Source organism: Petaurus breviceps, unplaced genomic scaffold (genome assembly GCF_028583685.1).
Source record: "Petaurus breviceps papuanus isolate PSGF00001 unplaced genomic scaffold, PetGlider_PUasm1.0 37, whole genome shotgun sequence".
Lineage (NCBI taxonomy): Eukaryota > Metazoa > Chordata > Mammalia > Diprotodontia > Petauridae > Petaurus > Petaurus breviceps.
Window position 1 is genome coordinate 55,381,250 of NW_027186296.1, and position 23,137 is coordinate 55,404,386.

A 23,137-nucleotide genomic window follows, 5' to 3' on the forward strand; every position below is an offset into this window, starting at 1 on the left:
CTACTACTACTACTACTACTACTACTACTACTACTACTACTACTACTCTCTTGAGCCAAACTGTCAAACATTTAAACTCTACTGAAGAGAGCACAGCTAGCTACATATGTAAATATATTTACCTAAAAGATTGTTTTACAGAGAACTTACACAAGGCAAGCATTCTTATGGAGGTCAGAAAAAGTGGTTCAAGGATACTCTCAAGGTCTGTCTGAAGAATTTTAGTACCAATTGTGAAACATGGGAGATGCTGGCACAGGACTGTCCATCTGGCATGCCCACATCAAGGAAGGCACTGTGCAGTATGAGGAAAACAGGATCACAGTAACTCAAAAGAAATGTGAGATGCATAAATCTAGAGGCATATCCATCCAAAATGTTCAAATTGACTGTGCCTGACCTGTAGTAGAGCTCACATTAGACTGATCAGTCAAGGTTGAACACAGTGTACCTTGACTGTAACATGGTGATGTCATTGGTCCTCTTCAAGTATGAAGGACAAGCTACTACTATTGAGGCTGCTGCCACTGCTATTGCTACATCTGCTATTGCTGCTTCTGCTGCTATTACAGCTACTGCTATTACTGTCATTGTTTCTGCTTTTGTTACTGCTACTACTACTCTCACTACTACTATTGCTATTGCTGTGGCTGCTGCTGCTACTACTTCCAACACCACCACCACCACCACCATCACCACCATCACCACCATTCACCACCATCACCACTTGACAGTTTTCTGTAGTGATTATATTGCTTCCCTTCCTGCTCCTTCACTGCATCTCAGGAATTGAGGTAATTCCACAGCGTCCAATTTATCTCATGACACACATAAGCTTCACAGAAATTTGTGAGAATTGGAAAAAGATTATTAGCTAGAGATTGTGCATTATTTAAGCCTTTGTTTATTCCATCTCTTCCTAGCACTTCCACTTGATATTTTTTGAAGAGTATCTTTCTTTTCATCTTGGAAGTTGACTGATGGATTGCTATGTTCTGGATGTCCCTAGCTGTGGCAGCCATTTTTGTCATGACACTGGCCATTCTTGAAAATGATGGAAGGCTTAGGATGTGCAGAGGTCAAACCAGTCAAGACTCAGTGCATATCATTGGTTGTAAAATATATTTTTTCCTGAGATTTCTTGCCAGAGCTGTGCGTTAATGCCAAATGCTAATTCTTGCTGGGGACATGATGTCTTGTAAATGTTATGAAAGAATATCATTTTTCCTGTAGAAGTTAAGGGACTTTTAAGGCCATGTTAAGAAAGGGATTGTTTTTCCATGTCACATCTGTAGGTCATGCATTTGGCCTATAAAATAGCTTTATGCTTGAAAGCACCCTCAACTGTTTCACAACAGCTAGAAATTAGAACACAGGAAGGAGGAAATTGACCTAAAATTACATTTCAAAAATATGTGGAGACATTAAAAAAAATACTTACATTTGCTATCCTTTCTAAATAAATCAAAGACCTAGATTACAAGTCTATGCAAGACTGTAAGCTTATTTGAAAATCATCAGTTCTAAAAATATCAGAATTTAACTCAACTTGGGAAGGTCTTAAAGACATGTTTCAGCTCCTTTTGTAAAACTGTCCTTGTTGACACTACATGTACTTCATGGCTTTAAAGACATGTTACATTCATTTGTATAAGGAAAGTCATTCTAATTTTTACAGGCGAGAATAAGCTCAGTATAATAATGCTGAGGTCTAACCACTTTGGTTTGGCTTGTTATGTAGATGGATTTTTCTCCCCTTATAGTCTTTGAAATGTTTTGAATTAAAATAGCTTACTCAAGGTCACTGAAGGCATATGGTCCTGCTCAAAACTTTAAACAAAACATTAGTTTTTACAACCTTTTGTAATTTGGTATTGTATACAACATGGTTATATGCAGAGTTTCTGTAATCTTTTCAGTGGGTGACAGAAATATGAGAAGCAAATTTATAAGCCATTTAGTGAAGCATTTAATCAATTTCATGCATAGGAAATAACTCCGATTGCTTTGCTTTATCAATCTTTCCAGCAGAACTCCAGTCATCAGGATCTCCAAACACTCAAGGGGGAAAAAAATGCGCAAACCTTACGGTGTACGTGGAATGTCAGGAACTTCTGAAAGCTGTTTAAGCTTACTTGCCAGCATCAATAATACCTCTTGGGCTGTTAATATATTTCAGAAGGAAAACATGAGTCTAATAATTAGAGAAAGTTTGCAAGGCCTCACCATCAAGTTATCCCTTAAGCACCCTTTTCTTAGAGTGACTCTTTGACACCAATGGTAGTATGCAGATTATTTTGCCTTCTGTGCTTAATGATGTACTATATCAATAGTTACCAGCAAATACATTTTTTAAATCTACATTAAAATGTATCTATGATTCAGTGAATCTTATATATCTGACCCAAAATAGTGAAAATCCATCCAAGTAGTCTTGTTACTAATACAGATATTTTAGGACACTTGAACAGTCTTTAAGAGTTCATATTCTGATTTGCTTTTGAATTGCTTAAAAGATTAATGCAGCTCTTGGCTACATAGGAGATTAATGTTTTCTTTTCTGTCATGTACTATAGCCCCTCTTATAACACTTTACCCCAAACACTATCAAGTTCTTAAGTGAAAAACTCCTAAGGGAGCAAAAGACAATCTCTATCATAATCATCATCTGCTAAACTATATTAAAATTACATTAGTCTAGTGCCAGAGCTGCACCTTGCCCTCTAAAATTAGAGCTGATATAATGATACTGTAGACATAGTTTCTAATTTAGAAATAATTTGCTTCCACTTATTTCTGAAACTAGAAAAACTCCAGTGAATAAATTCCTGCCTAGATTATTCAGTTCAGATTTGAATGTCAAGTTTATTTGCAGACGACAGTGCTTTAGGAGATTGTGAATGAGGCATCAGAGTGTATTGGTGAGACCATTGGACTTAGAAACAGAAAGTCAGAGGTTCCAGTGCTACCTTTATCACGTGGTGTGTGACCATTGGAAAGTCAGACAACCTCTCTGAGTCTTAGTTTCTTCAGCTACAAAACAAGGATCATAACGTTAGTATTACTTGCTTCACATAATTGTTGTTAAGGATAAGATGGAGTATTGCATGTAGGGGGCTTTGTGAGCTTTAAAGCACTAGATTAATGTTATTTAAGAGGACATTTATATTTCTGTACTCCTCTCATTATTTTAGGGAGGAAGAAGGTTATAGCCAAACAAATAAAGTTTTGTCTACATTAGCACTTCAGTGGGCCAATAGTTGACATTTCTTTGAGATACCAATTTAAGCCACAACTAGCAATGATAGCCAAATTATGCCTGCTTTGGTAATCTGGTATAGAGTAGGTGATTTATGTGGGAATTTACCAGTAGAAATTTATTCTTGTTGATCAGTTCCAACTAGAGCAATACTGGTGCCTGGTGGAGGTCAACATCTCCAAGTATTATGAATCATCCGTTTTTCCTAAATAATACTAGCAGCAAAACCTTTTCAAAATAAAGTTCACAAAAAGTAAATTGGGGGAAAGGACTTTCTATAGTACAGTCAAACTTCTCACCTGTCACTTAAAGAAAAAAATCCTTAGGCTCAAGTGATGCTTATTTTAAATCTCAATGTAAACTTTGGTTGTCATCACCACCAAAAAACTGCCTTCTTTGCAGCAGCTATTTTCAGGGATGTAGTCACTGATGGTAACCTCAGTTTAGTATGTAAAGTCAAAAGCTTTTAAATTGATGCACATATTCTCTCATAGGTAGTGTTCAGTCCTTTTCTACATTCAGAAGGATACAAAGTGAAATAACTTCTCTCTTTTCTCACCTTGCCCCAGCTCCTTCACATCTCCACCCCTCTACCTCTCTTCTCCAAAATGGAAGGTGGGCCCGGACACAGGATTCTCATCCTTATGGGTTTGAGTGAAGTTAAAACTTTTCCTTCATAATTGAAAAGAAGATTCAGAACTAGAGTTTAATATTCTAAAAGTTTTCTTTTTTCTTATATATTGCTCCTTTTCTTCATGATTAGGGGTACCACAAAAGATCATGAAAAGAGAATGGAAATTGAGTTAGGTTTTGTTTTTGTTTTTAATAGTAGCATATTGAGAAATGACTAGACAGAGTAGGTTCTACAAAGATATCTGTGTGGTTTAAATAAAAGTTGGCAATTAACATAATTGCCATGAATATAATGCTAGAAAGGTGTGTCAAATGTTTTACAGATAGTATTCCATCTGATCCTTAATCGCCCTGTGAACTATATTCTACAGCAGTTCTTACATCCATTTTATGACTGAGGAAACTGAGTCTCAGATAGGTTAAGTAATTTATGCATGTATTTAGTAAATGCAGGAGGCAGGATATCAATCCAGGGCTTCCTGACCCCAGCTCTTTCCAAGATGCCAAGTAGCTTCTTAATAATGAGCAATAATATATATGAGGATCCTATCAAACTATAGACACATTGAGACACCTCAGATGCTATACAAGGATTCTAGTCAGTTCCAATGTAGTATTGGTGGTGGTGGTGGTGGTGGTGGTAGTAGTAGTAGTAGTGTAGTGGTAGTAGTAGTAGTGATGGTGGTGGTGGTGGTGGTGGTAGTAGTAGTAGTAGTTGCAGTAGCAATAGCAACAGTAGTAGTGATAACTAGCATTTATATAATGTCTACTATGTGCCAGTCACTGTGCTAAGTGCTTTAAAAATATTATCTCATTTGATCCTGACAACAACCTTGCTGGGAGATAGGTACAATTATTATCCCCATTTTACAATTGAGGAAATAGAGGCAAATTGAAATTAAATGATTTGCCTAAGTTTGAGTTCATATTTGAAATCATGGCTTAGCACTGTCACAAAAAAGAAACTAAGAACTAATCTACACATTGAAACACAGTTTCATTGTACATAACTCTAAATGTTGCAAGAGTCAATTATTTGGGCAAAAATACTGCATGGTATTTTATATGAGGATGATATTTTTGAAAGTAATTAGTAGGACATTTGCTTTGAACTATTTTTGCAAAATAGGGCTTGAGTTTATGTAGATCTCTCCACATTTCCTATTGAGGTTCCCTAGTGAACAATGGTTTTTGTGGTTGTTCAGTCATTTCAATTGTGTCTGACTCTTGGTGACCCCAGTATCTTGGCAAAAGATATTGGAGTAGCTGGCCATTTCCTTCTCCAGCTCATTTTATAGAAGAAGAAACTGATGCAAACTGCGTTAAGTGACTTGCTCAGGGTCGCACAGCTAGTACCAGTGGTACTCTTTTATAAAATTCTTGGTTTGAAATATAGTCTATGAATCAATATGTTTTGATTCCTCCCCACCCCCACCCTGTCCTGTACAAAGCTAGCCCAGTTACATCGACTGAATCTGTAATATTAGCCTCTAAAAATGAAAGCTGAGTCACAGAGTGGTCAGAGTTCCAACTCGGCCACCAACTTACAATGTGATGTTATGTATTAAAAGTTTTTACCTCAGTTTCCTCTCTATCCAAAGGGGCTAAAAATACCTGTCTTACCTCCCCCCAGAAGTGATGTCAATATCAAAAGATTTTCAGTTGTAAAAAGCCTTTTGAAAAGTATGAAGCACTACAGAAATAAAGGGTTATAACTGCAAGAAAAGGATGAATGTTTTGTTTTTCCTTTGGGAAAAATCAACAATTTAATATTTAAACATTTAGCTAAAATCCCTATGAGTTATTTTTCAATCTCCTTATGAAGATGGAATTTTCTAGGTTTCACTTATATCAGGGTTCCTCACTAGAAGAGGGCCAGAGATTTCCATATAGTATTTATGCTGAACTTCTATATTTTTTCCTCTCACTTCTCTGGTTGAAGAAAAAATATCATTCTAGTTTCAGTTTTTCTAAGGGTATACAGGATCTGTCCTCTGTACCACTTCATCTAACCGGTACCTCATATTGTTGTCCACTTATGTTTTCTCTAGAGGCTCAACTTTCAAGAAACACTTTGGCTCTTGCTTTGGCTGGAGAAACACATCAGGGACTGCACCATTACTTTGTTTTTTCTTATCAGGATTCCTTTGTCTTACTAAAACACCCTTTAGGGAACAGAGCTTCAAATGATTCTTCCCTTGCCCTTCTGAATTACCCCAAGTCCCAATCTCTCCATGTTCCTTTGTAGTAAGTTCCAGCTCCCACATGGATGAGTGTAAGGGTCTGGGTGTATTTTTTTTTGAAGCCTTCCCAGGTAAACATCTGTACTACAAAGAACATGTTTTGTGGCCTTGTTTTGGAGTTCCTTCTCAGGAGCTAAGTTTAATATAACATGAAGGTAAAACAGAGTTGGAAGATATTGTATTCAAAGCCTAGGGAAGTGAGTACTCCTGTCTAGAAATACAGTTATCCCTTCCACATCTTGATCAGCATACCTTCCCTCCCTGCCCTTGCAATCTGGAAAATCCAAAAAAAAATTTTTGATTCTCCCTTTGTACTAGAGAAGAAGTCTGAATCATTATGGTATTAACAAAGAAAATATATTAATATAATACTTCACATATATTTTATACATTCCTGAGTTTCTGAACTTTTTTCTCTGTCTTCTGCAGCTTCTGAAAACTTCCTTCCAAAATTTCGTTTTAATTTCTTATGCTGACCTGTGGTATATTAAAATCTCAATGGGGAAAGTCTCAGTGTGGAAGGGATAACTGGAGTTGGGATTTGGATGAAACTGACTGACCTCCTATTTTTTCCTTTAACATATTCCATTATTTGTAAAATAATGGGGTTAGTGATAATGAGTTTTTAAAATTCCTGTCTCATTCTACATCTATGGTTTTATGTCTTTAAAAAAACAATTTTTGTAGAGTAGATTTGGGTAGTTTGAGTCAGTTTTGTAGTAGTAAGATTGAGGTTCTAGGTTGAGGTTCCAGATTCAATCAGCATTTATTAATTTTGCAACTTTGAGTACATCATTTGGTATCTCTGAATTTCAGTTTTCTCATCTACAAATCAAACACAGAGGGCTCATTATTTTTATGAACTCACTGTATATTTGCATAACTATCTATATGTTTGTCTTTCTATCATCTCTCCATCTCTCTCTGTTTCTGTATTTCTGTTTCTCTGTCTCTCTCAATCAGCAAATGTCAGTCCCTGTGCTGGCTACTGGGTACTGGTATTGGCACACAAGTTTAAAGAATGAAATGATCCTCACTTTCAATGAGATTATTCTAATGGGGGAGAAGAGTACATATAAAATATATATATAGCATAAAGTTAATATACACACATATACCCATGGCAGTTCAGTATAAGGTAGCTTTGGAGTACACTAGCAGTTGGGGGGACCAAGAAAGGTTTCATGAAGAAGATGGTGCCTGAGATTCACCTTAAAATAAGAGAGGGATTCTATGATGCAGAAGTATGGAGGAAGTGTATTCCAGGCATAGGTGATGGCCAGTACAAAGGCAGAGACAGGAAATGGAATGCTTTCTTTGCATTAGTCATGGGGTTGTTATAAGGGTGAAATGAGATAATGTCTATGCTGATGCTATGTAAGTCTTAATGGACTTGACAAATATAAAGTATTTTTATAGCTAAATGACATCTATATATTTTTGTTGGTCTAACTAAAAAAAACCCCAACTAGTAATACATTTAAGAAATTAAAATTTTTTGGAGATTTTTATATTATCCAAATAGTATCCAAAACATTTATTTACTTGAAACTAAAGTAGATGCAACAATTTAAAAGCTTCAATCAAGTTCTGCTTTTTTTCTCTTGCTGTTAACAAAGCAAGATATTTTATGGATGTAATTTATACGTTGAATAGAAGAGGGCTATTCCCAATATTATCTTTATCTTCTAGACATAAATAACAAACAACTCCAGTAATCAAAATTTACTACAATTGTAATAGATTTTGGCAACGTTTATGTATTGTAGGCAATGTTAACATAATGTTGACTTCCAAGACTAGGGCCAGGGACTTTTGCTTGGCTTTGTTATAAAAAAAATTACTGTATTGGTAGCTTTTACGACATTCAAGAGATTAATTCTCATAAATAAAATTGTTTATATCGCCTTCTAATCAAAAAGTTGAAATTATCTGCGACAATGTACACACTAAAAAGTTGTATACTATGAAAATATTTCAATAATTAATGTATGCTCCATCTAGAGCAATTGACAGTGAGGTCATAAACATAATGGGCCATCTGTGTTTGATTTGTAGATGAAAATGCTTAAAGGGATAGACAGGTAATTCAAGATTCTTTTGCAACTGTAGGCACTGAAAATTTTTTTCACCTTCTGTGATTTTTTCTTTTAATAAAAAAGTACTTTTTAGACTACCACTTCAGTTTTTCAATATTATCGAGGTCTAAGCTGTAAGTCTGTATGAAATAGAACAATTCCTTTTCAAGTTTTGATATGCACATGATTCAGGACTATGTCATCAAAACAATTATATTTTGATGTTGTGATCATAGAATGCCACAATTTCTAAAGAACTAAAATCTTAGGTTGCCCCAAAAGTCAATGGAGAAATGTGTGGTAGTTTTAAGTGAGATTTTTTTTTTGGTGCAAACAGGCTTTTATTTTAAAATCAGCCCTCTCACAAGCATACCATCTGATCGTTTGTCATTTCCAATGTCTATATTCTCTGGTTGTGAGCAGAATGTATTGTACTCTTCTAGGATCACAGTGTAAGGTGACAGGGAATTTAGAAACTGCCAGACACAGAATCTTATGGGGGAACTCTTTTACCACTTGTTCTTCCCCATTGTAAGAAAGGTGTGTGAACCAATTCTTGGAGTCCTGGTGTTGGCAGACTTTCATGATCAGGTTTACAGCATATGGTTGTCTTTTATGGTAAAAAAAATCGCCTGTGTTAGGAAGGGGGCATGAGTGTCATATCATGCATAGTATAGAGGCAGAGCTTTCTAGTTTTTCTGGGTGGAGAAAAAGGGTCTATTGTTTCTAGCAGGTTGTTCTGTAGGGTGAAGAGAATGAGACCAACTGGCATCTGAAGATCTTTCCCATGTCTGCTTCCCAGGTTATATAGGGCTGTATCAACAGCTCTCTCCTCAATCACATGTGTAAATTTCTTCAGCATTGGGCACCTGCAGAGCTCACTAACCTGCACCACGAATGCATTGTCTTGTAGAAGGAAGACCTTCACCTCTTTGCTCCTATCTATGCCCAGCTCTTTCTAAATCCTTTTCAAATCTGCTGAGATTCCAGGCTGCAAAGAAGCAGTCATTCTCCTGACCTTGACCATCTATCTCAGGGTCTAGCAGTTTGGTAGTTGGGAAACAAGATTTGAGAAAATTTACAGTGATGAACTACATGCAAAATGTGACATGGACATAATTGAGAAAGTGTATCACTGGAAAAGGAGGTAGACAGGGCAGGATAAGGCATAACAGAGGGTTAATCTGAATTCTGGGCTAAAAAAACTTGGAGGAAGGTCTAAAGCGCAGTAGGTAGATATTCTATGGAGGATTTATGGTAGGCCATAGGAAAGAATTGTGAAGATGAGGATGAGTTTTAATCAGCAGCCTGGATGGAGAAACCCACAGATATGTTGAAACTAACCATAAAAAAATTTCATGGGGTGCCTAGGTCATGTAGTGAATATAGCACCAGCCCTGGGGTCAGGAGGACCTGAGTTCAAATCCAGTCTCAGATATTTAAAACTTACTAGCCATCTGACCTTGGGCAAGCTGCTTAACCTCAATTGCCCTGCCATCCCCACTCCAAAAAAAATTTCAGAAAACTAAAGTAGCATGATCACAATTATTTTAAACTCTTAGCACTTTCAGAATTTTTGGATCATAGAATCATAGATACATAGAGAGAATGAATCTCAGAAACCACCTTGTCCAATGTCCTTACTGTATACAAGGAAACTGAGGTATGGAGGTGAATGATTTGTTCAAGGTCAAATGACTAGTAAATAACAGATTTGGGATTTGAACTCTGATTCCAGAGTCAGTTTTTTCCACTGTACTAAGTATTTTGAAAATTAAAAAAAACATTTCTAATTTTAAAAATTATTTATGTGCTTGCTTCAATTTTATGGCTTTCTTATCTCTTCTCTGCCTGGCCAATCTCATCCTTTCATCTGTTGTTTCAAGAGTTATTACTAGAGTTATAACTATATTTCTACATAGTTTCTCTTCACTTCAAGACAAAAACCAACCCATCAGTCAACATAGAACTGAAAGAGACTTAGGGGAGCTGTCACTCAGTTCAAGTGCTTAAAATCAAGAATTACTATACTAATGCAACTAATGCAAGAATATGAGATTGTAGTCTTCTAGTCCATGGAAGACTCTAGTATGCTTTGTGTTTGCTACCAAGAAGTTTTAAAAATATATTAATTGCCTATCATGTGTTACATCTACCTTAAGAAGACAGTTATTCAGCAGTCTAGGCCAATTCCATAGTTCTTTAAGTTTTAGTGGAGTTAGGGAGTAGTTGCCCTATTTGTTCAGATAATATTCTTTCATAATTTAGTCATTTTTTTTCAATTGTGTACAACTCTTTGTGACCCCTTTAGGGGTTTTTTTGGCACAGACATTGGCATGATTTGTCTTTTCCTTCTCCAGCTCATTTTACAGATGAGGAAACTGAGGCAAACAGGGTTAAGTGACCTGCCCAGGGTCACAAAACTATTGTGAATTTAGGAAGATGAGTCTTCCTAACTCCAGGCCTGGCACTCTATCCACTACGTGACCTTGCTGTCCTTTCTTTCATGTATTTGAATACAATTATTACATCATTCCTTGGTTTTTATTTCTCCAGTGTGTGTGTGTATGTGTGTGTATCATCACAATGCTTATTCACTTAGTTCATCTTAAAATAACTGTGATCTTGCTACATAATTTTTCTAGAATCTTTTAAAGTAAGTTTTAATATAGATACTATAAAAATTCTAAGTACTTGATTCTAATTCTTTTTGATAAAGAAGATTTCATATTCCCATATGGTTGTATCTATGTGATATAAAATATTAGGATAAAAAGTGAAAATTTTCATCCACATATTTAACTTCATTTGACGAATTATTTTGAAATTTAATTATAGTTTCACTTTTCATACGTAGGTTTTGATGTCTAATATAACTAGCCATTGTCTCAGGATTTTAGCTTCCACAGAATAGAAATCATTTACCCATCTTCAACTCATGGGAGAAATTATGATCTGTAAAGGATCAACCAAACTCAGTTTTATCTTTTTTTTTTAATCAATATGCCCACATTATTCTGAAAAACTTATTTTATGTTTTGTGGACTGAAAAAAGAAAATAACAAGGTGGAAAGTTATAGATAAAATACATTTTTATTTAACAAAATAAATAAGAAGTTTTAGAAATGTGTGGGAGGCAGAAAATTGAGGAGAAAACTTGAAAGATGTTCATATATATATATATAGTGGTTCTGATATGTGTGTATATGCAAACACATGTAACACCTATAATGCACAATAGGTAATATTTATACAGAGCTTTGTAAAACACTTAAATGTTTTCTTATTTGATCCTCACAACAACCCAGTGAAGTAATTGCTATCATTATCCTTATTTTATATTTGAAGAAACTGAGGCTGAGAGAACTTCAGTTACTTGGCCAGATTCATAGAGGTAGTGTATGAAACAGGACTCAAATTCAGGTCTTTCTGACCCCAAGTAAAATGCTTTATCCACTATGACACTCTGCCTCCCATTAATACATTCACTGAACAATATAATGTTACAACAGAAAGAAAACAGAACGAGTGAACTTTATCGATCATTGCTTCTAGTCCTTTCACAAGGCTATGGTGTAGATTTTGCTCCTGGTATGTATGGATTTTCTTTGACTTCATCATGATCAACAATATTAGTGATATATCTCTTTATCCTTAATACAGATTAAACAATTTTAAAAAGTCATAGAGGAGACGTTGAGATGTTTACGGTCTTAAATAAACAACAATAGAGACATATATAAATAGTTCAAGATTACTGAATAATAAGAAACTGACTAAACACATTTTTTTTAATCCAATTGAATTCCATTATAGCATTGATGTCATCTTCCAACTTTTTCTGTGTGAAATAAAGTTTTGTGAGAGAAACATTCTAAAAATATTTGCTAGATGCTGCCATCCCCTCAAGTTATTCTATATCTTTCCTACCTTTCTTAGTCAATCTCTTTAAAACTCAGTTACATCTGTTGCCTCTGTTTTATTTCTCTTTCTCAACCCTTTGAAATCTGGTTTCAACTTTTTGACTCTCATAAAGCTGCTGTCTCCAAAGTTATCCACAATTTCTTAACTGCTAGATTTGGTCTTCCTTTCTTAGTCTTCATTCTTCTTGACCTCTTTGCTTGATTTGACACTTTTGAACATTCTCTCCTCTTGATAATCTCTCCTCTTTGAGTTTTGGTGACATTACATCTCTAACGTTCATTGTACCCCAAGGCTTAGTCCAAGGCCCTCTTTTCTTTCTACCTCCTCTCTCTTAGAAAACTCATCTGCTCCCAAAGACTTAATTATTAACTCTATGCAGATGATACACAGATTGACATATCCAGTCAGATCCAGTTTCTCCCCTGGGCTCAAATCACACATAACATTTCAAATTGAATGTCTTGGAGGCATTTCAAATTCAAAACATCCATTAACTTTTCCTCCAAATTCACATTTCTTATTTCTGTCAAAGAGACCGCTCTCCTTATCACATGACCTCAGCATTATCTTCAGTTCTTTAGTTTCCCACACCCCACATAGCCAATCAGCTGCCAAATTTACCATTTCTGTCACTGAAATTTCTTTCCCATCTGACTGCTTATCATCATTCACATAGCAGCCACTTTGGTTCAGGCTCTCATTACCTCTTGCCTAGACTATTGCAAAGACCTCCTGATTGGTCTTTGCATTTTGGGTTTTCCTTCATTCTACATAAATGCTAAAGTGATTTTCCTTAAGCATAGACCTGATCATGTCACTACTGTATTTAATACACTCTAGTGGCTCTTTATTGCCTCTAGGATAAAATATAGATTTTTCTGTTTGACTTGTAAATTCTTTCATACTTTGGTTCCAACCTAACTTTCTAGCATCATTATGCCTTACTCCCCTTCATATATTATACTGTCCAGTCAAAATGGTTTTCTCTTATTTTCCTTACATATGCAATTTATCTCTTATCAGTCTACCTTTGCAATTGCAGTACCAAATACCTGGCATGTATTCCTTCTTCATTTCTGCCTTGTGGAATCCATCATTTCCTTCAAGGTACAGCTTAAGCATCATCTACAGGATTCCCCCAACTGCAAGTAACCTTTCTCCCTCCCACTACTGTTCATTTACTTACCTTATAGTTATTTTGTATATATCTAAGTATATCTGTATGTATTCACATATATAGTTATTTTGCATATATCTAAGTATATCTATATGTATATATGTATGTATTCATATATACATACATACAGGCACATGTATATACATATACAGACTTACTCATGTACATTATTAGTATACATAGTTATAAAATTATACATCATTATAATATGTAACTATATATCATTATAATACATGGTTTTATGTTTTACATATATATACATATATAAAGAGAGAAGGATACATGTATGTGTGTATTGTATGTGTATGTGATATATGGCATGTCCCAAAAGTCTTGCTGCAGTTTTAAGCTGTAATAACTTTTCAGATATATAAATACTACAAACTTGCAAAAGTAGCATTTGTAAGTTTAATTATTTCCATTTCTTTGACACATTTAGTTTTGTGAATTTTGAATAATAAACTAATTTGAATAAGACAGGGCTCCCTGCCATTATGCATTATGTGTATGGCAGTTTCTGTAAGACAATTTCTCAAACCAATGGATTGGTATAGGAGGTTCTCTTGCTTTGTCACCTCAGTTCCCTGATCTGTCTCCATTAGGCTTTTACTTATGGTGTAGCATCAATACTGCCATGTAAGCATCAAAACCTCATACTTTGGATGACCTTAAGGCGAGGATTACATACATCCCTTTCAGTCACTGAGCAGCAGTAACTGTTGACAGATTTTTATAAAGTTTAAAATCAGTTAGAGTGATATATAGTATGGCAGTGATTATGTGGAATTTTAATTAGAAGCAAAAATATTTTTGAAATTTAAAGTCTTTCAAATGTGTTCTCTGTAATTTTATAGCATTTATGATTCTGTAGTTATTAAAGGTTAAACCTGCACTAGGACTTTTAGGATACCTTGTACACATATGTATGTATATGTATTGAATGTAAATTCCTTTGGGAGAAGAGATTGTTTCTTTTTTACTTTGTATCTCCAGGGCTTAGCACAGTACCTGGCACATAGAAGACATGTAAAAATCCTTGTTGTTTGATTGATATGTCTCTGTATTGAAAATTTAACTTGCAAGTGGTACAGTGGATAAAGTATCAGGTCTAGAATGAGAAAGACTCATCCTTGTGAGTTCAAATCTGGTCTCAGACATTTTCTAGCTGTATGACGCTGGGAAAGTCACTTAAACCTATTTGCCTCAGTTTCTCATTTCTAAAATGAGCTTGAGAAGGAAATGGCAAACCATCAGACACAACTGAAGAATATCTTAACAACAACACATATAATAAGGAAGATGATTTTAAAAATGTTTTTGTGATATTTTCTTTGTACACAAGGAAAAGGGTAGGATATTAGTGTAAATAATGAGTGAAGGCTTATCATGGCAGTAGTGTGCTTTAACAATAGATGACCCGGGAGTGTCTATCATAATTCTTTTATAGTGTTCATGGGTTTTCAGGATTGTCTGAATGAAAAGAAAGGGAAGTACCCAAGTTGGAGGGCACTCCTAGAATGTAACACAATTTGGAAGATATAGATGAAAAGTGCATTGAATATTTTTGTCTGAGAGTAACAGATGTATTGATTATGATTATGATTATGGGGAAACAGTGTTGTGTAAGGGAGAGAGCTCTGGACTCACAAGTCTCTACCTTTGAGTTCTAGATCAGCTACCTATTAGTTTTCTGAAATTGGGCAAGTAATGTCACCCAAACAGGCTTGTGTGGCCTCATCTGAAAAGTGAGGATGAAATGATGTCTAAGGTCTTTGAATTCTACATCTATATAAGTTCTACGGTATAGGGTAACAAGATGGAAGGTTAAAAAGCAAAAGATGAACTTCCTGATCTAAAATATTGTGGTCCCGAGAGATATATACATACACACATGTATGTATGTATGTATGTATTTCAATAAGGCACAATAAGAACTTAAGGTGGGGGACCACTTGCTTAAAAAGAGAGACAGCACAGTTTAAATATCACTTAGAGATGAGAAATCTGGTGAGGAATGAATTATAATAGCCCAAAGGAGAGGTATTACATAAAGACTTGGCAAAGGTGAGCCTGAATTTCTAGGTTTTTACTTAAGAATTATGTCTTTTAAAAAATTGAAGAATTGAAAAGCTTTCTTAGGATTTGCATACATATTTAAATATTCAAAGAGATCCGTGATCTCATAGATTCATGAGTTCCCTCCAATAACACAAATTGTAACCTTTTTCATGTACAGCTTTTATTCATAGTCACCAGAGGGGTCCACCTTGAAGGCCTTTCTTGCTTTCTCTCAACATTGAGTGGATACCAGTGGAGCGTTGTGGCTACCTACTTGCCATTCTTTAATCTTTTTTTTTTTTGCTTTTTTTTTTTTTTGGAGGGGGGAAGGTAGGGCAATTGGGGTTAAGTGACTTGCCCAAGGTCACATGGCTAGTTTTTGTGTTGTGTCTGAGGTCAGATTTGAACTCAGGTCCTCCTGACTCCAGGGCTGGTGCTCTATTCACTGTACCACCTCACTGCCCCTCATTCTTTACTCTTAATATATGACTAGCCAATTTCTTCTTTCTGTCATAGAATGATGATAGAATTTGATTGATTGATGACTTCTTTTACTCCAAATCTTTAAAGTTTTCCATTAATATATGTTTCAGTCTGCCCAGGTACATCTTGAAATTTTCCTGAGTGATACTTAAGGTAAGCTTTTTTTTTTTTTAGCAGAACTGGGGTTCCACATCTTGTTGCCAAAAATAATTATTAATAAAAGGTGAGTACTGAAAAAACAGGCCTTTGGCTTCATGGAAATATTGGGGTGAGAAAAATAGCCTGGAATTTTCCTGAAAGCAATTCAGTTGGTTCAGAATGTAGATTATAATGAAAGGAAGTCTTACCTAGGTGTGAGGTGGATAGAGCATTGGACATAGAGTCAGGAAGAAGGGAGTTCAAATTTGCCTCAGATATTTATGAGCTACATGACTTAGTCACTTGACTTCTGTTTGCCTCTGTTTCCTTGTCTATAAAATCAAGATAATACTAGCACTGTATCACCCAGACTTGTTGTGAAGATCAAACTAGATAATATTTATAAAGCATTATTCAAACTTTAAATATTATATAAATGCTAGCTATTATTAATATTATCAATTACCTACATTAAATTCTAACACTAATACATATTATGTGGGACCTCAGGTAAGACATTTTAACTTCTCAATGCCTTCAGGCAACTCTGCAAGGTTGGAAATTGCAGAAAAGGATTGCTAATCTGATTTGGTGGAAAGAGCTTCCTTGTCAGACAATTTCTCACACAGAAGAAATCAGGGGTACTTTTAAAAAAGAAATCATAACAGATTGTTGAGGAAAGCATTTTGTAAACATTGAAGTATTATGTAAACTTGAATTAAAAAAATAGGGAAGCTAAATAACTGAGAGAGGAGTTGTAAGGTTTGTAACTGTTAGTTGTTTTATTCCACTGTTATCCAATCTCTTCAATTCACTTCCTGAGGCAAGGTTTGGGAGCTGGGGAAGTCACCATCTTGAAAGCTGTGCTGGAAGGCTTTGGGGCATAAATGAAATGGAACACAACACAGATCAAACCAATGAAAGGAATGTTGGGACTAAAGGCAGAATGTGGAGCTATTTATTGGTATCAAAAGTGGTCATTATTGTACTCTAAACCTTCTTAGAACACAAGGAAAAAAAGAAATCTACCAAAAGTCTACACTGCTTTTCTTTTCCTTCCTTTCCACATTTCTTCGGGTAGAGCTCCTTTTTCATCTCATTTTTTCACTATTCCCATCCAACCTATCCTTTACTTATTCTCCATATCTCATAAATTTCCTTCCCTTCTCTCATGCCAGATATCTCATTGCGTGTGTAATCACACAAATGTTTTGAATAATTTGTATTGAAATAAACTTTTTGTTTATTCCCCCTAATTTATGTGTAATTTAGTTTATGTGACCTAATTTTTGTGGTCTAATTCACATGAAATTTGTTTTTTTTTTCCTCACTGGTAAATATCTTTAGTATTTCTACAAATATGTGTCCCTGGTCCAAATCTAAATAATTAGGATAGAAGTCCACAGATATATAGAACAAGGTCAAGCTATAATTTTTGATATATAATCTTTTTAATTTTTTTCAAATCCTGGAGAGACTTCTGGTGTATGTTTCAGTGGGCTAGGAAAGGAACATGAATCTGGTATTGGTCTTTGGCTTGCTGAATAACTTGGGAAAAGTCCCAACACCATAGGCAAATGCCTCAGTTTCTTTATATGAAGAATGAAATTGCCAACGAGAATTGGTGAATTAGTGAATGTCAGAACATGTCAGCAAGTGCAAGTTTAACCACTTAACCTGACTGAAGAATAGGAAATGGGAAAGAATAAAGATACTAGAAATAAAAGGGGTTTGCATACAGAAAATGTTCTGTATTCTCCAAATTAAAATTGGCTAGAAATAATGTCATAAAATTGCTTTATTGATCTCATAAGACAAGGAATAACACAATTTTAACCACCATCTAATTTCCAGCACTTCCAACTGAGCAATAAAGTGGTTTGCCATAATTTTTGCTGTTTTTTAGGTAGCCAGTTTCACTCTAATTGTTGATTGTGCGAAGATACCCTTGATAAGCCTGATTATTTCAGGCTGCACCATCCATAAGGCTGTCCATTTGTTCTTAACCTCATTGAAAATTTCAGGCACAACCATGCTCAGGGCCAGAAGCTTCTACCTCATTCAGCATAACTCTAAGCAACTAGAAAATCTGGGGGCCAGTTGGTAGAGCACAGCCATAACCAAACCCTCCCATGTTTAGAGGATCCTGGTAAAATCTTTTTCGGGGAGGAAATTCATTTTATCTTTTTCTTATGGCCTCTTTCATGTGAGTAGAGGATGAAAGAGAGAATATCTCTAGTAGCTATAGAGGGAGAGAGAAAGGGGGCATGAAGAGGTCAGAGATATTTACTAACTTCCTGTGTGCAAAAGGAGAAAATTTGCTCCAAGGTGTACAAGAAAAACCCTCCAGGATTCTGGCTAAAGGACAGAGTGGAAGAAATCTAAATATAATAAATGATAGCAGCTATACATACACTCAAGACTTTGTCACTTAAGAAGTTGGAGTAATGACTATTAGGTCAGTGGCTGTAAGACAATCCTATAAACATGGATTATAAGATTTAAACAGGCTTTCCCTCACAACAATTATGTCAGCAGCTAATGGTAATATCTGTTGGGCTATCCTGTCTTTCTGCTTCATCACTTAAAGCAACAGCATCCAGTTTTCTAGTCTGCATCTATCATGAAGACACATTGATTTCCTTTCTGGAGAAACACATATTTCTTCTCTCCTGCTAAAAAGATAAATCTGACAGATTTTAATCAAATGTAGTTGTTCACAACTACAGAAATGCTTCCAGTTTCACAGACAAAAAAAAACCAAACAAACAAATCTCTGATCGGAGAAAGGGGTTGATTTTTGAAGATTAATTTATTTGGAATATATACTTGTACAAGAAATGTATCGATATGCATGACAAAATAACAGCACAGAAAACTCTAAAGGCATGTGTGCTTTGCTGGGCTTTGATATATCATAGTCATCCAAATACAGGCTACTTTTCCCCAAAACTAACTTACATAAAATTTTAGCATGGCTTATAATTGATGTTATTTTTAATATATAACTATATATATTTTTCTTTTCAAAGAGACTTTATTTGAAGGAGGCATGGTGGAGCCTAAAGTTAGAACCATGTGGTAATGCAAATACTTGGAGTCTCATTAGTAAAATATAAGGCCAGTTGAAATTTCCATCATCCTTACTATCTAGAAGCCCCATGTTGTGGTGGATAAAGACTCCTTGGAGTCAGGGAGACCAGGGTTCAAGTCCTTCCTCTGATACATCCTGGCTTTGTGATCCTAGGTAAGTCATTTAACCTCTTATTGCTTCAAGAAATACTCTAAGGCTATCAGTTGCAGAGAAGGTACACATCTGTATTGGTTAAAGATGATTCTCCCCCAGAACCCTTCACACTGACGACATTATCAGTCTGACCCAAAGTTCCTAGCCATCCCCCTTCCCCTAGTACTACTATCTTAAATGCCTTCCCTTACCTGCTGTTTTTACAAATGTTCACAACTTGGTCACTTATACATAATTACTTCCAAGATAAAGCTTTGCTGGCAAAGGAATTGGTTTAGCTAATGCATAAAGATGAAGAACAACCATGTGCAACTGCTCAAATCAGCTCTCATACATGTTTTTTTGAGAGGTTCACTATTTAAACTGTACATATTTTTGTCACTATTATTATAGTTATGATTATTATGCATTTAGATTGTCTTACAAATGTGTAAAGTGATTTACAGTTTTTAGTTTTCTTTTGAAACTATGCCAAGGATGGATGAGACTAATTGCTCTCCCACCTCCCCCTCTTTTTTTCCAACAGATGTTTAAGTTGAAACTCATACTGATTCTGTGCTTCTTCTTCCCAGAGGTCAACCAAGCAAGTCAGTGAGAAAGTAGACTTAAAGCTCACAGTTCTGGACTGTTTGTACAGAATTCATTGATGAATTCACTGACTTACACTTTTCTGTGTGAGCTGAGATTCTAGATCAAATCCTTCCGCAAAATCCTACTCCAATTCCTTGTTGTTGCATTGAGATTCTAGAGGCCATTCCCTTGGAATGCAAGCAGATTTTGTCATTCTGGAAAGGTCTATGCTGTGTCTATTTTCCTAAGACCATCTTAGCTGCAAATGGAGAGGCTCAATACCAACTAAATAGAGTAACTTGCCACTTGGTGGTGGATCAATTCTTTGGCCTTGGTAACATTTATAACAAAGAAAAACATGAAAATCATCTTCTGTATTGTGTAGCGCCCCTCCACCTCTGCAGAGATAGTGACAACATATCAGAAATGGATACAGATGGTGCTTAGAATCATGAAATTTTAGAGACACCTGTAAATATTAACTTAACTCTTAATATCCTATATGTGACATTCTTATCCAATGATCAGCCAGATATACTCCCAGGAGAAGCAATTCATTAAATCTGGAATAGATACACTACTAGAGGAATTAAATTGTGAAAATATTGATATTTTCATGATAAATTAAAATGGAAAACAAAAAGGAAGTTGCCAGTAACTGGAAAGATGACTCACAGATTCCCTTTGGAGAGGTAAATGAAGTATATTTCATTATGTTTCTATTGGCAACAAGAAATACCATTTCATGGAGCATTTGATCACCTTGTATTGTAGTGCTCATGATAAGGACCTACAAAAAAGACCACCATGAAAATAATTGAAGTTTATGAAGCAATATCTATTATAGAGGATGAAAAAATAAAGATCTATAAAGAACTCAATAAGACCCAACAAATTCAATCAATCTACAGTATACTTTGATATCATGAGGGACAGCATGGTGTGATAAGCAGTGAGCTTGACTTGTTATCTGGAAGATGTGAGTTCAAGTCCTAGCTCTGGTACATACAGGTTATATGACCCTAGACAACTACCTTACCTCTCAGTTCCTGTAAAGTTAATGGAATCTGAAGATCTTCCATGCCCCTTTGTATTGACAACTAAGCAGGTACTTAGCACCTTGTTTCAAGTTAGTTAACACATTGTTTAAGCTATTAACACAGAAGTAGTTAATACATTGGGAGGAAGTGGCTGATGTAACAGGAAGGAGCAGAGAACAGAGTGGAGCTATACCATATATAAGGAAGAACACAAGCTGGAAAGACAGAATTTCCTGGGGCAAGTATCATGGAGGTAGGGCAGCTGGACTGAAGACTGAACTGAGAATTGGGAAGAACTGAGAAGAGGAATGAGAATTGAGAACTGAGATAGAATTTCTTGTAGCAAGCCACATGGAGGCTAGATAAAGTGATTTTGATTTTGAGAATGGAGCTTGTGGTGCTGAAGACTTCCACGGACCAGCTGGAGCTGCTGAGGATTTTTGAGGGTCAGCTGGAGCTGCAGATGACTGAGGAAGCATGACTGTGGTGCCAGTACTTTGTACAAATATTGTTGTGACTTTGTTAATGTGTATGGATGTTCTTGTGGCTTTGTTAAGCTTTGTCTTCCCCAGAACAGAGACTGTGAAGGATTTGAGATTGACTGGACAGTGAGCCCCAGTGTGGAACAAGAACTGCATGGAGAGCTGGACAAGGAACTGGGAACTGTCTGCCTTCGAACTCAGGTGGCAGTTGGTTAGATTTGGGCCAGGAGCTGGGACCATGGAAGAAGAACCATGGGAGCTGAAAGCCTGCCCTGAGTCAAGATGAAAGGACCTCTCCTTGGATACTGAGTAGTGACTGATGAAATTGTCTGAGTAGTGACTGATGAAATTGTAATTTAATTGGGACCTAGGGGTGGAGAACTTTGACTTTTATACTTTGTGACCCTTAAGGAGGCAAGCCTCCTTAAGGATGATTGAATGATTGATTTACTAAATGATTGAGATAATAAATGATTGTGCTTTGTTGAAAACTATGTGACCACTTTGGTGAAAATTATGTGGCCATTTTAGTGATAAGTTGTTGAGTTGTGACATGGTGAATACTGTATTTTGATTTTCTGTGATAATTTGTAATATTGTGAATGCTGTAACTTGATTTTCTGTGAATGTTTTGCTCTGATTTGTTATTGAATAAATAGAGAGTTTGCTATACTATGTAATCAGAATCTTGAAAGCTGTTCACAGCAGCTGTCCTCTGGAAAGCTGCTCATGCTTGGCTTTACAGTTCCTCAAGCAACTCTTCAAGACTGTAAATTGCAAAGAGCTTCTGATCTCTATTGGTATAGAATGGTTCCTCATTGGGTTACCTTTGTCAGTGAACTCAAAGGTATATTACCATTTCATCACATATTTTGATACTAAATAAACTTCAATGCAACAGTAGGCATAAGTAATGATGACCAAAAATAGTTGGAAAATAAGGAGTCAGGAGTTAGGAATCAGAGAGGCCAAAGATCTCAAAGAAGTATCATATTTATACATTATTGATTTTTTTCTTCAAGAAAAGAATCATGTGTATATTATAAACACCAAATAACATCACAAAGAAAATGTTTCTATTTTAACAGATAGGAAATATGTTATTACTGATGTGGGAATAATTTTTAATCAGCTATTTGTATTCAGTTGGGTCATCAATTTATTAGCAGTAATACAGACAGACATAAGAACAAACATTAAATATATACTATTCATTAAAAACAACTATGAGCTGAACTATTTAAATATTATACATGTTGAAAAATGGGAAATGGTTGAAGGAAAGGACATTGACATCAATTATGTCAAATTCTTACAGAAAGTTTAATAGCTGAAAGATGGTTTCAGCATCAACAAAATATGGGTTACAGCCCCATATTTAACACATAACACAGTTTTCCCTGGGCAAACTACAGCTTCCCAGTATTCTGCCTATTTACATTGGTACAGGTAGTTCCTACTAATAATAAGAATAATGATAATAGTAGCTAGCATTTATACAACACTTGGAGATTTACAAATCACTTATATATATATATATATTTCATCTTATTTCCTAATGGAGATTTTCTTACACCAATAAAATCTCAGGTCCAGGTCTTCTACATGGCTAATTGTTATAACTATGAAATTAAAAGTGTCTAAAATTCACCTCAGTCAAAAAACACTGTATTTGATTGACAAGAGGAGGAAAATGGTAACGAATAGAAGCACTTGTTTCAAATATAAACTTATTTCTAAAATCTTACAGAGATGGATGGTGGAAACACATCATCAGTACCACATCATAAAATATGGAGAATTAA

General features: G+C 35.5%; 1 long non-coding RNA gene and 1 pseudogene across 6 annotated transcripts in view; one reads left to right on the plus strand and one right to left on the minus strand.

Annotated features, from left to right (window-relative positions):
- Positions 1 to 22,727, plus strand: part of LOC138169225 (uncharacterized) — a 100,663-nt gene extending 77,936 nt beyond the window's left edge. For 5 of the 6 annotated variants that reach the window (XR_011170292.1, XR_011170296.1, XR_011170290.1 and 2 more), the window contains 4 exons: positions 13,180 to 13,285; positions 15,966 to 16,008; positions 19,026 to 19,240; positions 19,767 to 22,727. This is a non-coding gene — a long non-coding RNA (uncharacterized lncRNA). The remainder of the gene's footprint in view (positions 1 to 13,179; positions 13,286 to 15,965; positions 16,009 to 19,025; positions 19,241 to 19,766) is intronic. The other variant, XR_011170291.1, reaches the window with a different exon arrangement.
- LOC138168715 (lysophosphatidic acid phosphatase type 6 pseudogene) lies at positions 8,555 to 9,255 on the minus strand (annotated as a pseudogene).
- Positions 22,728 to 23,137: the final 410 nt, after the last annotated feature.